Consider the following 13,501-nt stretch of genomic DNA (forward strand, 5'->3'; position numbering starts at 1 on the left):
TGATAGTCGGATAATGTATCCTGAAATAAATGTTTACTAGTGAAAAGGTTATGTACAGGGGTAGTGACCACAAGTCGGTCCAGTCCCGACTATAGTCTTTGCTCTCTTGTTTCATAGTGAATTTCCACAAATGTTTCAGCTATTATTACTCCTAACAAACCTTTTGAAATCCCTCTTCGGCTGTCCTTAAAAAGCTTCTAAAAAACATCACTTTTATTGGGAATGTGTGGCGTGGGAACGATCGATAAAACGTTTTATTTTATCTTTATTGTGAAAGATTTCTCCGGTGTGACATCGACATACTGAGAACTGCAATTTAATTTTAAAATTGTGAATGTAAACAGTCAACATGTTTTCAAATTTTATTTTCCGTTAAAGTGTCGTATTAAAAGCTTTGAGCTCCATTGTAAATAGACGGACGACAAACAGGTGGTTTCTGACAACAGTTGTCAGTTGTTTAGTTTTTTTTTTTGAATAAATCCACAAGCTACAAAAATTAACAAAAATAGTCACCAAAGAAGAAATAAACAATTCCATGCAAAACAATTCCTCAGGGCTGCCTGCGTTAACATGTGTTACAACTTTCCCAGACATGCGCACTCCACGCGTAAGCACATGTTATCCTCATACCAAGGATATAATGTTTGTAAACAAACCGGTTGGAAGGCAGCGAATATAATAACAAAACATGCGCACTGGGGCTCACTAATAAATCCAACAAGTGTTGTTGGATTTTTCCAATTCCAGGAATTACAGAGAAAAAGCTTTGTGGAATGAAACTTTTACAAATGCTTTCGAGCTTTAAGTTTAAGCATAGAAGTGCTTAGAACAGTTAAAGTTGTCACTTTAACAGTTATTATTTAGACTTTGAGGTGATAGGACGTTTTAAGCGGAACAATAAAAGCAAGTGAACTAAAAGTAACCACTACCACGGTGGATACATACATACCAGCAGCAAAGCAGAAGTAGCAGATTTTTTTATATAAATGTAACAAAAAGTAAATGATTCAATAGCTAAGCTGGTGAAAAAAAGTCTGAGTGTAGATATAAAAAAGTGGAAAATATTGAAATTAAAGGAAAAAGAAAGTAAAAGTTTTGTAAAATGCAATAATTTTTTATACCAATAACAGAACAAATGAATTTTTGTTAATTAAAGATAACAAATTTAAGAAACAGTGCAAAAAAAAGTGTTGAAAAAACGAAGAAAGAAAAAAAAAAATTAAGTGGAGCCACCACTTTTGCAAAACTACTATTAGGAATTGTTTGTGCGTTCATGGTCGCAGCCACCAGCATTTTTTATATGAAGCTGAAAATGTAGGTAAGTGGGTCTTTTGAAATTGTTTTCCCCAAATGTTTTTTTCTTTTTTGTATTTGAAACCTAATTTTCTTAAAGTTGTGCCTATTTTCTGTACAATTTTTTTAATATAAAATAAAAAAAGCTTTGAATATTCATCAACGAATGCCAGTGAAAAAATCCGTGAAAAAGGCACATCTTGAATATTTTTTCCTACCCTGCGTGTGTGTATACTTTAGGAATTTTTCTTTAGTCTTTGCTTTAACGATTTTTCCAGTGACCTTGTTGTGTGTGTATGGTACGTTGAATTTCAGATCGTTGTCGTTGTTGTCGTCGTTATTGTTGCCGCTGTGTGTTGTATTGGTTGCTGTTTTGCTTTACATTCAGCTTCTATACATTGTTAATACGTATCTGTGTACTTACTGAACAGTGATTTAAAACGAAAAATAACGTAGAATATTGGAAAATATACAATAGTTGTATCTGTAAAGACAGTTGTTTTTTTTTTAACTTAAATTACGTTTTGATAGAGCTCCATAAATTGCTATTCATTCAATTTATTTACATACATTTCATAGATTTTTAAAATTGCAGACGTTTTTAAAATAATAATACAATATGAGACAATTTACAATATAGCGGTTGTTGACAAGAATTATGTGTTGTGTTAATATTAATAAATCAAAGATGCACTACTAGTGGAAAAGGTTTGAATTGTTTTCGCAGACACTTTCGTCGGAGTTGTGTGAGGTTGCCAAGGAAAAACTTCTCATTGAACTTTTTTCTTTGCTTACCTTTATACTTCGAGCTGACGATTGATGTTTGGGTATAACAAGTTTTTTGTTGAAGAAGTTATTTGAAAAAAAAAATTTGCAAACGCTATACCAATCAAAACGCCATAATGTTTCTGCTTCTAAAAATAAATAATGATATGCCGAAAATTTTGTGAAAATTTTTAATACTCCATTTAGAATTGTTTCAAGTGACATTTAAAAAAGTATCAGTCGGCTTTGCAGACAGAGATATACCATCAGGCTATGTGAATTAAAACTTTTATCTACGGACAGATCAAATGCAGGTATACCACAACCAAAATAATTTTCATCAAAAATTATATATTCAGGGGATTTTTAGAATTTTGTGACCCTTGCACTGTGGTCGAACTTGTATGGGAAGAGCGGCCAAAAATACTTCTTGAGCAGATAACAATACAAAAATTTCAGTAAAGGCTAGTTTAGCAACACAAGTAAAAAGAAGCAAACAAAATTCAATATAGGTCCAAGGTTAGGTATAGCCCCCATAGAACGGCACCCCTGATTTCAGGCATTTTGGGGGTCTTGACCACATCTTTCAGTGAAATTGGCTAAAATTTGGCTATCGGTATTCCCTAGTGTTAGAAAACCTTCTAGCAAAATTTTGTTGAACTGGGTCCACGTTTTGATAAGGTCCCCATGTAATTGTACCGCCCCATTTTCGAAATTTTGAGGGTTTCATATAAGTTATTATATCGAAATGGACAAAATGCCACTTAATCTTTCGTGGATGTAGGCTAACCCTAGAAAATTGTCGATTAATATAGGTCCACCCTTTGATTTTGTCCCCATAAATATGTACCGCCCAATATTCGGTATTTTTAGGGTTCTAGCCGTAATAATCAATCAAAATGGATGAATTTTTCAAATTTTACATTGAGGACCACATTTTAACATATCCTTCATATAACTGAACATCACAATGCTCTTCTATATATTTAAAAAGCTGAAATGTATCACCTGCACATTTGAAAAAATGACAAAAACGCCCTGAAATGTACCCTTAGTATTTTGGGAACCAGTTCCAAAGATGCGGAAAGATGCAGCTGAAAGTTTGAAAAATATAATTCTTAGACTACTACTGATCTTTTAAAAAAAATTTCGTTAGGGGGAAAGAGGGGGAACATAATTAAAACTTTACATGAAATTGAATTATATTGAAGAAATAACATTACAAAAGTCCTTTAGCCAACACACGTATTCAATAATGCATCCCAAAAATTAACAAACACAAAACTGCATAAAAATTAAGTTAATACATTGTTTTTCAATATTCGAAATAAGTTTGGTCAATATAGAGTTCATTTAGTTTGATACTGATATTTTACTTTCACCTAACTTTTGAACTGAATTCACCTAGAAATCCAACCTGTTACATTTTCTCTTTTTTGGTGCCATTCTCAAAGAGTACAGTAAGAAGTAATCCATAACAAATTTAATTTAGAAAAATTTAACATGTTTGTAGTAGATATGAATACATTTGGTACCAAAAATTAGACTTTAATTTTTTAATTTTGGCCAATGGCAGCGACCACTGTGCCTTGCCTACAAAAAAAATTTATATGGATTAAAGATCAAAATTGTTGCGTATGTGATACTTAAAGGAAGAGCCACATTGTCTACATAGGAAGTTGATCTTATTTTCATAATAAGTGCAGCCAATACTTTTTGACACATATTTATAAATAAAAATTAAATGTCGTTCGTTGGTAATGACAGCAGTTGAGAACGGCTGGACCGATTTGGATAATTCTTTTCTTTAAAATGTTCGTTATAACTAGACATCGGATTTTAGCATGTTTTTTATTTCTTATCCGATTGGACTCAAATTTTGGATCTAGGCGTTTTGAGGGTCAATTTTTCGATATTTGGGGTCATATCAAAAATATGCAAAAAATATGCAAAAAATATGCAAAATATATGCAAAAAATATGCAAAATATATGCAAAAAATATGCAAAATATGCAAAAAATATGCTAAATATACAAGTGTTTTTTTGACAAAAATCGTCAATTAAATTTGGAAAATCATCAAAAAAGCATTCTTAATTACGTTTTTTGCCGTTTAATATAGTTTTTTGCAGATTATTATGTTATTGAGACTCTCCAGCTATTCCGCCACAGCAATAAATCTAGACTAACAAGACTTAAATCAGTTTTCACAAGGTGAGAAAATGTCAAATAACCCAGCATTCCTATTACAACATAATTTGCTTCCTCAACAAATGTAGATAGATAATGGAAAAATTTCATAAACTCAATCAGAAATGTCATATAGTGATAGTTTCCAATCGGCAAAATTGAAAGAAAAAAACAAAGGAGCTAGAGTTAGTCATCGCTATTTATACACTACACCACCTTGTGGTAAGTGGTATTATGTCTTTGTGCATTAGTTTGTAACATGCAAAAGGAAACGAGATAGACCCATAGTTCCTTTTGGGGATATATGTACATAGAATCACTTTCTGAGTCGTTTTACGCATGTCCGTCTGTTCATGTATTTTTGTAAACAAAGTACAGGTCGCATTTATTGTCCGATTCGCATGCAAATTGGGAAAGATAGTTTTTTGGACAAAGGACGAACGCTATTTATTTTGGTAAAAATCGGTTCAGATTTGGATATAGCCCCCATATATCTTCGCCCGATTTAACGCATTTGGTGCACGAAACACGCTATATATGTCTGATTTCAATGAAATTTGGAATGTGCGACGGAATTTAGTCTAGAAATAAGTGTGCCAAATTATATCGAAATCGGTTCAGATTTGGATATAGCACCCATATATATTTTCGACCGGTATGAGGTATTTGATGCACGAAACACGCTATATATGTCCAATTTTGATGAAATTTCGACTATGTGACGGAATTTGGTCTACAAATAAATGTGAAAAATTATATCGAAATCTGTTCTGATTTGGATTTAGCTCCCATATATATTTTACATATTCACAGTGGTGTAGGGTATTAGGGTCGGGCGGGGCCGACTTTGATCCTTTCCTTACTGGTTTTGTTTAGATAAAAGCGCAATTTTTTCTAGTTTTTGGAAAAAGGGTTCGTTTTTTAGCGCAAAATGGGAAAAAGTACTGAAGTACTATTTACGATTCCAAGTTCTGGAATATAACTATAAATCCACATATTAGATTTGAATATATTTTATAGTGTTCAGTCCTTTATTCAGTATATACAGACATAAATTGGCAATTTTTGTTCTTTGTGGTCAAAAAGCTTCTTTGGAAAAATGCTCTAACTGCCGCTTTAATATTGATGACATGGTTTTAGTTTAATACACTAAAAATACACAATTTTATAAATCGATCTATATTGTACGCATACAACCGCTTAATGCAGAATTGAAAAATGTTCACTCCTCGGCGAAAAGTAATGCATTATTGTTATACCCATCCACGATGAATAATAAGCAAAATGAAGAACGCCCAATGATTAGTACAAAATTACATCACTTAGAAAAACCACACAATAGAGTGGTAGTGGTAAAATAAGTCAAAAACCTTGGAATTGTCTTTAAAATGGCAAAACCACTCACATATTTCTGCTAGAAAAGTATTTGGAATGCTAAAAAATATAGTTCATTCATTCCTGCTACAGGAAAACAATTTTGATAACACAGTCGAAATGTCATAACCCTTTTGTATACACAATTGTTTAATTTATACCTGTCCGTGTACTCGATAATTTGTACTAATTATTACCAATGCTTCGAATTTTGACAGTTGTTTAATGGAGAAGTTGGTGAAAAAATTGTTTCAGCAACATTTAGTAAAAATTATCGAGTACAAGGACAAACCTTTCATGAGACATTAGTCTTGTTGTATAGGATATAAATAAATATATTAAGAAAAATATTCGCCGCAATATTGTCATTAAAGTTGTCAAATGCACTATACACCTAAAAAGCAAAGATTTCAAGGAATATTAACTTACAAAACGATGAAATTCCACATCTCTCTGGTTACATCCTGATGTAAACTTTAAAAACGCCATATTTCTAGCACTACTTTCACAATCTGATTGGGTTTTTCTGGAACAAATACGGGCTATGCCAATAAAAATGTCCGGATTGTCGAGTAGAAAATCTCACTATTTTTTACAAGTAGAGCACTTTCATTTAAGTGTTCGGTATTAGCAATTACAATTTAAAAAAGTATTAACTTCCACGAGTGACTTAATCATATAAAATAATTTATTTTCCTTACAATTCGTTAATCCGAACAATTTGATAATTCGGACACCGCAGAAACCGTGGTGTAGGGATTATCGCGAATGTAATGTATATATGGGAGCAATATCCAAATCTGAATCGATTCTTACCAAAATAGGGATCGCCCTAGGACCAAAAAATACCCAATTTTTATGCGAATTGGTCTATAAATGTGACCTGTGCTTTGTTTTCAAAAAGACATGGCGAGATTGATAAGATGCAGATCATCAAAAGGAACTGTGGGTCTATTTCGTTTCATTTTGCGTGTTGCAAACTCATTTACTAAGACATAATACCCTTAGAGTACTAAAATATGGTTATCAGTACAATCATGAATAAAAATTCCCTGCAGAATTTGTTTCCTTTCCCCAATTTCACAATTTTTTATTTCCGCATTTATGCCCAAAAAGGGAATATTTTTGTCGATTCGACTAGAATACGCCATAATATAGCGAATCTAGTAGTTTTTAACTTTTAACAAATATATTGATTTTAAAAGAATTTCACTTTTTAAAATTATTCTCCGTGTGGAAAATTCCGAGGGAAATATTCATGATGGCACCGTATATATTTTTTATATGTTTTTAATAAAATATGCAAGATTTTATGTAATATTCAATATTTTCTTAGTCTTAATTTTTAGCTAATTTGTTATTCTGTCAGACAATTTTGGCCGAGCAGAAACTATCAACATATTTGGATACGTACATTTTGACATTTCTGATTGAGTTTTTGAACAAATTTGTATTAGAAAGCAACTTATGTTGTAATAAGAAGGCTGGGTTATAGGAAATTTTCTAAGTCTTTTAGTCCAGATTTATTGCTGTGGCGGAATAATAATTAATAACATGATAATCTGCTAAGAAATTGACGTTTAACGGCAATAAACTTAATTTAGAACACCTTTTGATGACTTTCCAAATTTAATTTGATGATTTTTGTCAAAAAAATTACTTGCATATTTTGCATATTTTTTGCATATTTTGCATATTTTTTGCATATTTTGCATATTTTTTGCATATTTTGTGCATATGCAAAATATGCAAATATGCAAAAACATAAAAAATATGAGCCTGTCATTGCATTCAGTCTTCTTCAAAACGAATTTTGGTCCAATCAGAATTGTCGTATCTTTATTAATAAAAAATATGCAAATATGCAAAATCCGATGTCTAGTTATAACCCAACGTAGGGTTTTATGCAAAGAAAATTTGACTTTTTGCGCCCACTTTTTTTCAATTTTAAATTTTAATCTTTTCTACAAAAACTACTGAACTGATTTTCCTGAAATTGTCAGGGAATGTATAGGGATTGCCCCGTTGAAAATAGGACTAAGGCCATGTTTATATTATAGCCTTTTGCAGGGTTAACCTTCTTTTTGAGGATTTATTTGAAATGTAAGCAATGGAATTGACATTTAGTGGGTTTGTTAAATCCGGTTAAATATAAACATACTATTACAGACAAAAATGTGGATTATGATTAAAGTTCAAAAGTGTTGCAGAAGAGGTACTTGAAGGAATGGATCGACATAGTCCATTATTAATGTGGATCTTATTTTGGGAGTCATATCTTTTCGATAGATATCGCACCCACTAGTCATTTCAGTGCGTCATCGTATAACATTTGGACCAGTATGCCAGGAATGCACTAAACTGCACTTAAACAAAAATGTTGAACTTTTGCAGGGAAGTTAAATTAATATGGAAAAATTTTTAGAAGATCCAAATTGGTTACCCCGTTCAAGAAAGTGTATTACCATTTTAGTGACATTTTTTAAATTTTGCGGGGAAGTACAGTAAGTTGTGGACTGGTATTGCCCATCTTCAAACTGAAACTAAGTTTGGACAAAATATATCGAAGCCCAAAGTTCCGACCAAATCGGTTGACCAGTTCGAGTGCTACAGTGCGCTTCAGCCACTACACATGATGCCATGGGAATTTCGGGCTATTTTCTCAGGAAGTATTTACTTGCCCCTAAAAAACTTGACCATCGTATGAGGGTCCGTGAATGCAAGTTGCTTCAACAAAAATCAAAGTGATTCGAGAGCAGGTCTTAAAGTGAACTTATGCAAATTTTCTGTGGGAGGTACCCGAAGGAGTGGACAAATATAGTCCATATTCGAACCTGATCTATACCTGGTAGATAGATAGAGGGGGGGGGGGGGGGGGGTTCACTGAATACATGTTGCTAGAATAACAATTAAAGCGACTCCAGAGCTGGTCCTAAACTAAACTTATCCGAAATTTTGTGTAGGAGGTACCCGAAGGAGTGGACCGATTGAGTCCATATTGGAATCTCATCTATGTATTGTAGAAATTTCAGGATGTGCAAAGCATGGACTAAATCGGTTACTCCCTTTAAAAGTTATCTTGCGCACAAATTTCCGAACATTTTTGAACATTTGTGGGGGGGTATCCGAAGGGGTAGACCGATATGGTCCATCTTCGAACTTATACCAAGTTTAGGCAAAATATTACGATACCCAGAATTTGGTTCGAATCGGTTGATCCGTTCGAGAGTTATCGTGCGCACCAGCCAGCCAGACAGACGGACATTGCTAAATCGACTCCAAATTGTCTGAAACGGGAAACCATTATTTCGATGAGGCACATTTTGCCCGTATGAAAGTGTATATACCCTCGTTAGCATAAATGCTGAGGGTAAAAAAGCTAAATTTTCAATAATAACGAATGTATCGGTTTGGAAATTTACGAATTAATCTAGAATATAGGTAATTCTTTTGGAGCTAAAGACCCGACCACGCCCATTTTTTTTAAATATGTTATATCTCCAAAACGAGAAAACCGATTTCCATGAAATTTACAGCAAATGATCAAGGTTTGCCTTAGCAATGTATACTTTATGGTTTTTGGTGGAGGTGGGGTTCCTTCCCACCCCTTTCATTTACACGCTATATGTATATTAAGTATGAGAGACAATGGAGTTGTGTCTTTGACCTTAGGTACATATTTAGAGTCAAAAAACCGGACCACACCCACTTTTTTAAATATGTTATATCTTGAAAATTGATGACCACGCCCACTCTTTTCAATACATTATTTTTCAAAATTACTGAACTTAATTTCATGAAATTTTCAGAAAATGTCCAGGAATGTCCAGTGGTCCAAAATGCTATATATTTGTTGCTATATATAATTGCTATATTTGCTAAACTTATGAATGTATCGGCTTGCAAATTAATTTTCGAGACAAAGGTGGTTGCACCCCGGTCAAATGTTCGAAATAATGACCACGGCAGTTTTTAAGTATGTCATATCTCGAAAACCAACGAACCTATTTTCATGAAATTTTTTGGAATGTGCCGTGGTCAAGAAAAACGATATATTTACAAATTTCCTTAAATGGTGAAGTTCAACGGTCCATCAGCCATGAAAAACTAAAAACATATAAGCCTCAATAAGCGGGAGAATTCGACTTTACCATTTTTTTAACTTTCTTAATTAGATCGCGTTAGGATCCATGTCCCGATAATTAATCCTAACGTGCATCCGACAAATTCCGTAAGAGAAAAGAAAGGTTGCAGACAAAATCTGTTGATAAATTTGAAATCCTCAATAAAAAGTTGTCATTAAAACTCAATGCGACAGGCCAGCAACGCTGTCCCGGGTCTGCTAGTTATCCCAGATATACCCATTGCTTGGTCTTGATGGTTTCAAAAGTATTTCTATATTATTTTGGAAGTAAATGAGAAATAAAAACACATTGTTTATAGGTTTTTAAACATTTATTGAAAAAAAGTGGTTTTTGAAGCCGTCCTATATATAGGACATTGGGCACATGACCTAATGTGATTCGACACAAAATATTTTACATGTAATCCTATGCCACATTTGTAAAGGTTTTTTATGACAGGGTCCTTTAATTACACTGCTCAACAAAATTGAAAAAGTTGAATGTTTCAACCGAAGTTGTTGTTGTTTCTAAATGAAATCGGCGAGTTATTTTCAAATCCGGTCTCGGTTTTTCTCGTTTTTTAGGTTATGGTCGAATCATGGGCGCTATGAATTTTATATTATATATTTGAATACTGGACTATATAGTAGACACCCTTAGCATATCCGGTATGCCATATGAAGATCCTATGATTTCCCCCGATGACGTAATCACAGCTTAAAGTACTCAAAACATGCAATTTTTACAAGGTCCGTCGTATATTTTCTATATTTTTTTGATATATATTCACTATAATTATTTCAAAAACTGTTTGTATCGAACGTACAACATCTACTTAATACATTAGTGTCGAAAAAGCCACAAAAAATATTTGTTTGTATTCGGAAATAGCGAAATTCTTGGTAAAACTCGTAAAAACCGATTTTGAGCTATATCTCAAGAACAAAAGCTGATGGAGAAAAACCGAGACCGGTTGTGAAAATAACTCGCCGATTTCATTTAGAAACAACAAAAACTTCGGTTGAAACAAAAGTCGTGTTGACCAGTGTTACAGACTGCTGTAAAATTTTCCTGAAAAATTTCCAATTCCCTAGAATTTGGCCCAATTGATCATAACGAAATTCACTATTTAGACTAAGCGATGGATAACACCTTTGGTGTATTGTAGAATTTTTGGTTCCAAAAAGTATGTATTAGCGATACTTCTTCTAAAAGACAGTTGATCTGTAGTTTCCCCATTTTACTGCTAAATCTTCCAAGCATTATGTACCCCGTATCCACACAGTGTGCTCTATACAAAAACATGGATCTGTGCTGACAGTTTTTGGTGGAGATGTTGTGTGACCACTGGGAACCTCAAATGTCCACTTACAAATAGTTCGGTTGAAGTTTGTAGCTAAAATCTTCAAAATATCAAAAATTGGGAGGTACCATTACATGGGGGCTATTCCAAAACATGGACCTATATTGACAGTTTTTGGTTGAGATGTTTTGTGACCACCGGGAGCATTAATCGTGAAATTACAGGTAGTTCGGTCAAAAAATTTAGCTAAAATCCCCAAAGTACCGAAAATCGGGAGGTATTGCTATATGGGGGCTATACCAAACATGGACCTATGTTGATAGTTTTCAGTGGAGATATTTTGTGATTACTATGAACCTCAACTGTCATATTACAGGTAGTTCGGTCAAAAATTTTAGCTAAAATCCTCAAAATACCGAAAATCGGGAGGTACCGTATGGGGGATATACCAAAACATGGACCTATGTTGACGGTTTTAGTGGAGATATTTTTTGACCACTGGGAACCCCAAAATAAAATTACCGGTAGTCGTTGAAAAATGTTAGCTAAAATCCTCAAAATACCAAAAATCGTTATATGGGGGATATACCAAAACATGTACCTATGTTGACGGTTTTTAGTGGAGATATTTTGTGACCACTGGGAAACCCAAAAGAAAATTACAAGTAGTCGGTGAAAAATTGTAGCTAAAATCCTCAAACTACCAAAAATCGGTATACCGTTATATGGGGGCTATACCAAAACATGGACCTATGTTGACGGTTTTCAGTGAAGATACTTTGTGACCACTGGGAACTCCAATCGTGAAATTACAGGTAGTTCGGTCATAAAAGTAGCTAAAATCCCCAAAATACCGAAAATCGGGAGGTATCGTTATATGGGGGCTATATAAAAAAGTGGTCCGATATAGCCCATCTTGGAAAAAAGACACTCGGGTCAAAAATTTAGCGCTCTAGCTCAATTATTGCGAACGTTAGAGTGATTACAACAGACGGACAGACAGACGGACATGGCTAGATCGTCTTAGAATTTTATACTGATCAATCGATTTGATGCAAACTTATACTGTCCAAATCGGCTATATCGGTCTACTCTTTCGGACACATCCCCGATAACTCTCAAAGGTAGTAACCGATTCGGTTCAGGTTCCAATATGAAATATATCCGTCCATTCCTTCCATACAAAATTTTCGAAAAGATCAATTTACGAATAGTTTTCGCTTCTCTTTTTGCAACAATTTTTCAATGATTAAGGAAACATGCTAATGCAGAGATGAATATCAAATGGATTATTTCGAATAACAAATGGAATTCTCGAAATAGAAGTGAAATGTTACGAATTGCAACTAAAATGTTCCGAATAACATCTGAAAAAGGTGTACAATGCACGGTGCAACTCCGTGCCATTCCGTTCTCTGTTGTTCTAGCTTATTATTGATAAGAGTATCATAAATGTAACTTAGACTATTTTAGGTACGGTTCCTAAAGACATGAAATCGACATAAACTTTTTTATCGGTCCTTTTTAATTTTTACCCGAATTATTTCTCAGACAACCCGATATTTATTTATTTCAATACATTAACCTATTGATTATACTGTGTGTAATTTTTTATGTCGAGGATTATTAACCACATTCTGACACCGCAGCAAATAGAATACAGGTGTATTACAATTTTTGGCATATCTCATCGACCTTTGCTGTTTTCGGCCCTCAAAAGTTTTGCGCTTGATGTCCAAAGGAATTATTTTGTAAAATCATATCTTGCTCGCCGTTTAGAATTTTGATTTTGCCGCTGAGACACAATTGTAGCTATTGTCATAATGTGCCGAATATTTGGAAACCTAAAAGTTAAAATTTTTATTATTATTATTCGATCTCTAGTTTTTAGAAGATTTCAGGGATATTTTTCAACCGACCTGACTGTAATTTGACATATCGAGTTTCCTGTGGACAGGAACGTAAAGTGAACAATTGTCAGGATAAATGTCCAAATAGTTCCAAAAAGGCGTATATTTTTTGGCAAATTCATACTTCCTGAAAAAAGTCACAACATTTTGAAAAACCTGGTACATACTCAGGTTACATTTTTTTCTGAGTAATATGATTTCCGATTTTTTCGAGATTTTCTCTACACATTTTCTGAAGAATTTTAAGAATCTTCGTTCCGATTTCTTATAGATTTTCTAAGGTATTTTTTGTTCGGTTTTTATCGAAAAGCAAAGTGATTGGTTATAAAATTCGCATATACAATTTCTACTTAAAAAAAAAAAAAAAAAAAACGCATCAGCGCTAAAAGTTTCTTCAAATGTTTCCAGACTTTTTGAATTTTCCAGAATTTTTTCCGAATTCGGACCAATTTCTTTCAGAAAATTTTATTTTTTCCGAATTTTCCAAGAAGTTTCTTCCGAATTTGGACCGAATTCGTCGGGAAATTCTAATATTGTTTTAGA

The 13,501-nt window shown here is 33.5% G+C and overlaps 1 protein-coding gene across 1 annotated transcript in view; it reads left to right on the forward strand.

The window, feature by feature from the left end:
* The first annotated feature begins 1,009 nt into the window (after window positions 1-1,009).
* The window catches only part of Rab3-GEF (Rab3 GDP-GTP exchange factor), a 271,271-nt gene continuing 258,779 nt past the window's right edge, over window positions 1,010-13,501 (forward strand). Inside the window, exon 1 of the mRNA XM_073974859.1 lies at window positions 1,010-1,318. The gene's annotated coding sequence lies outside the window, so the exon portion shown is untranslated. The remainder of the gene's footprint in view (window positions 1,319-13,501) is intronic.

This window comes from Musca autumnalis, unplaced genomic scaffold, assembly GCF_047663935.1.
Source record: "Musca autumnalis isolate F117 unplaced genomic scaffold, ASM4766393v1 scaffold_3, whole genome shotgun sequence".
Taxonomy (NCBI): domain Eukaryota; kingdom Metazoa; phylum Arthropoda; class Insecta; order Diptera; family Muscidae; genus Musca; species Musca autumnalis.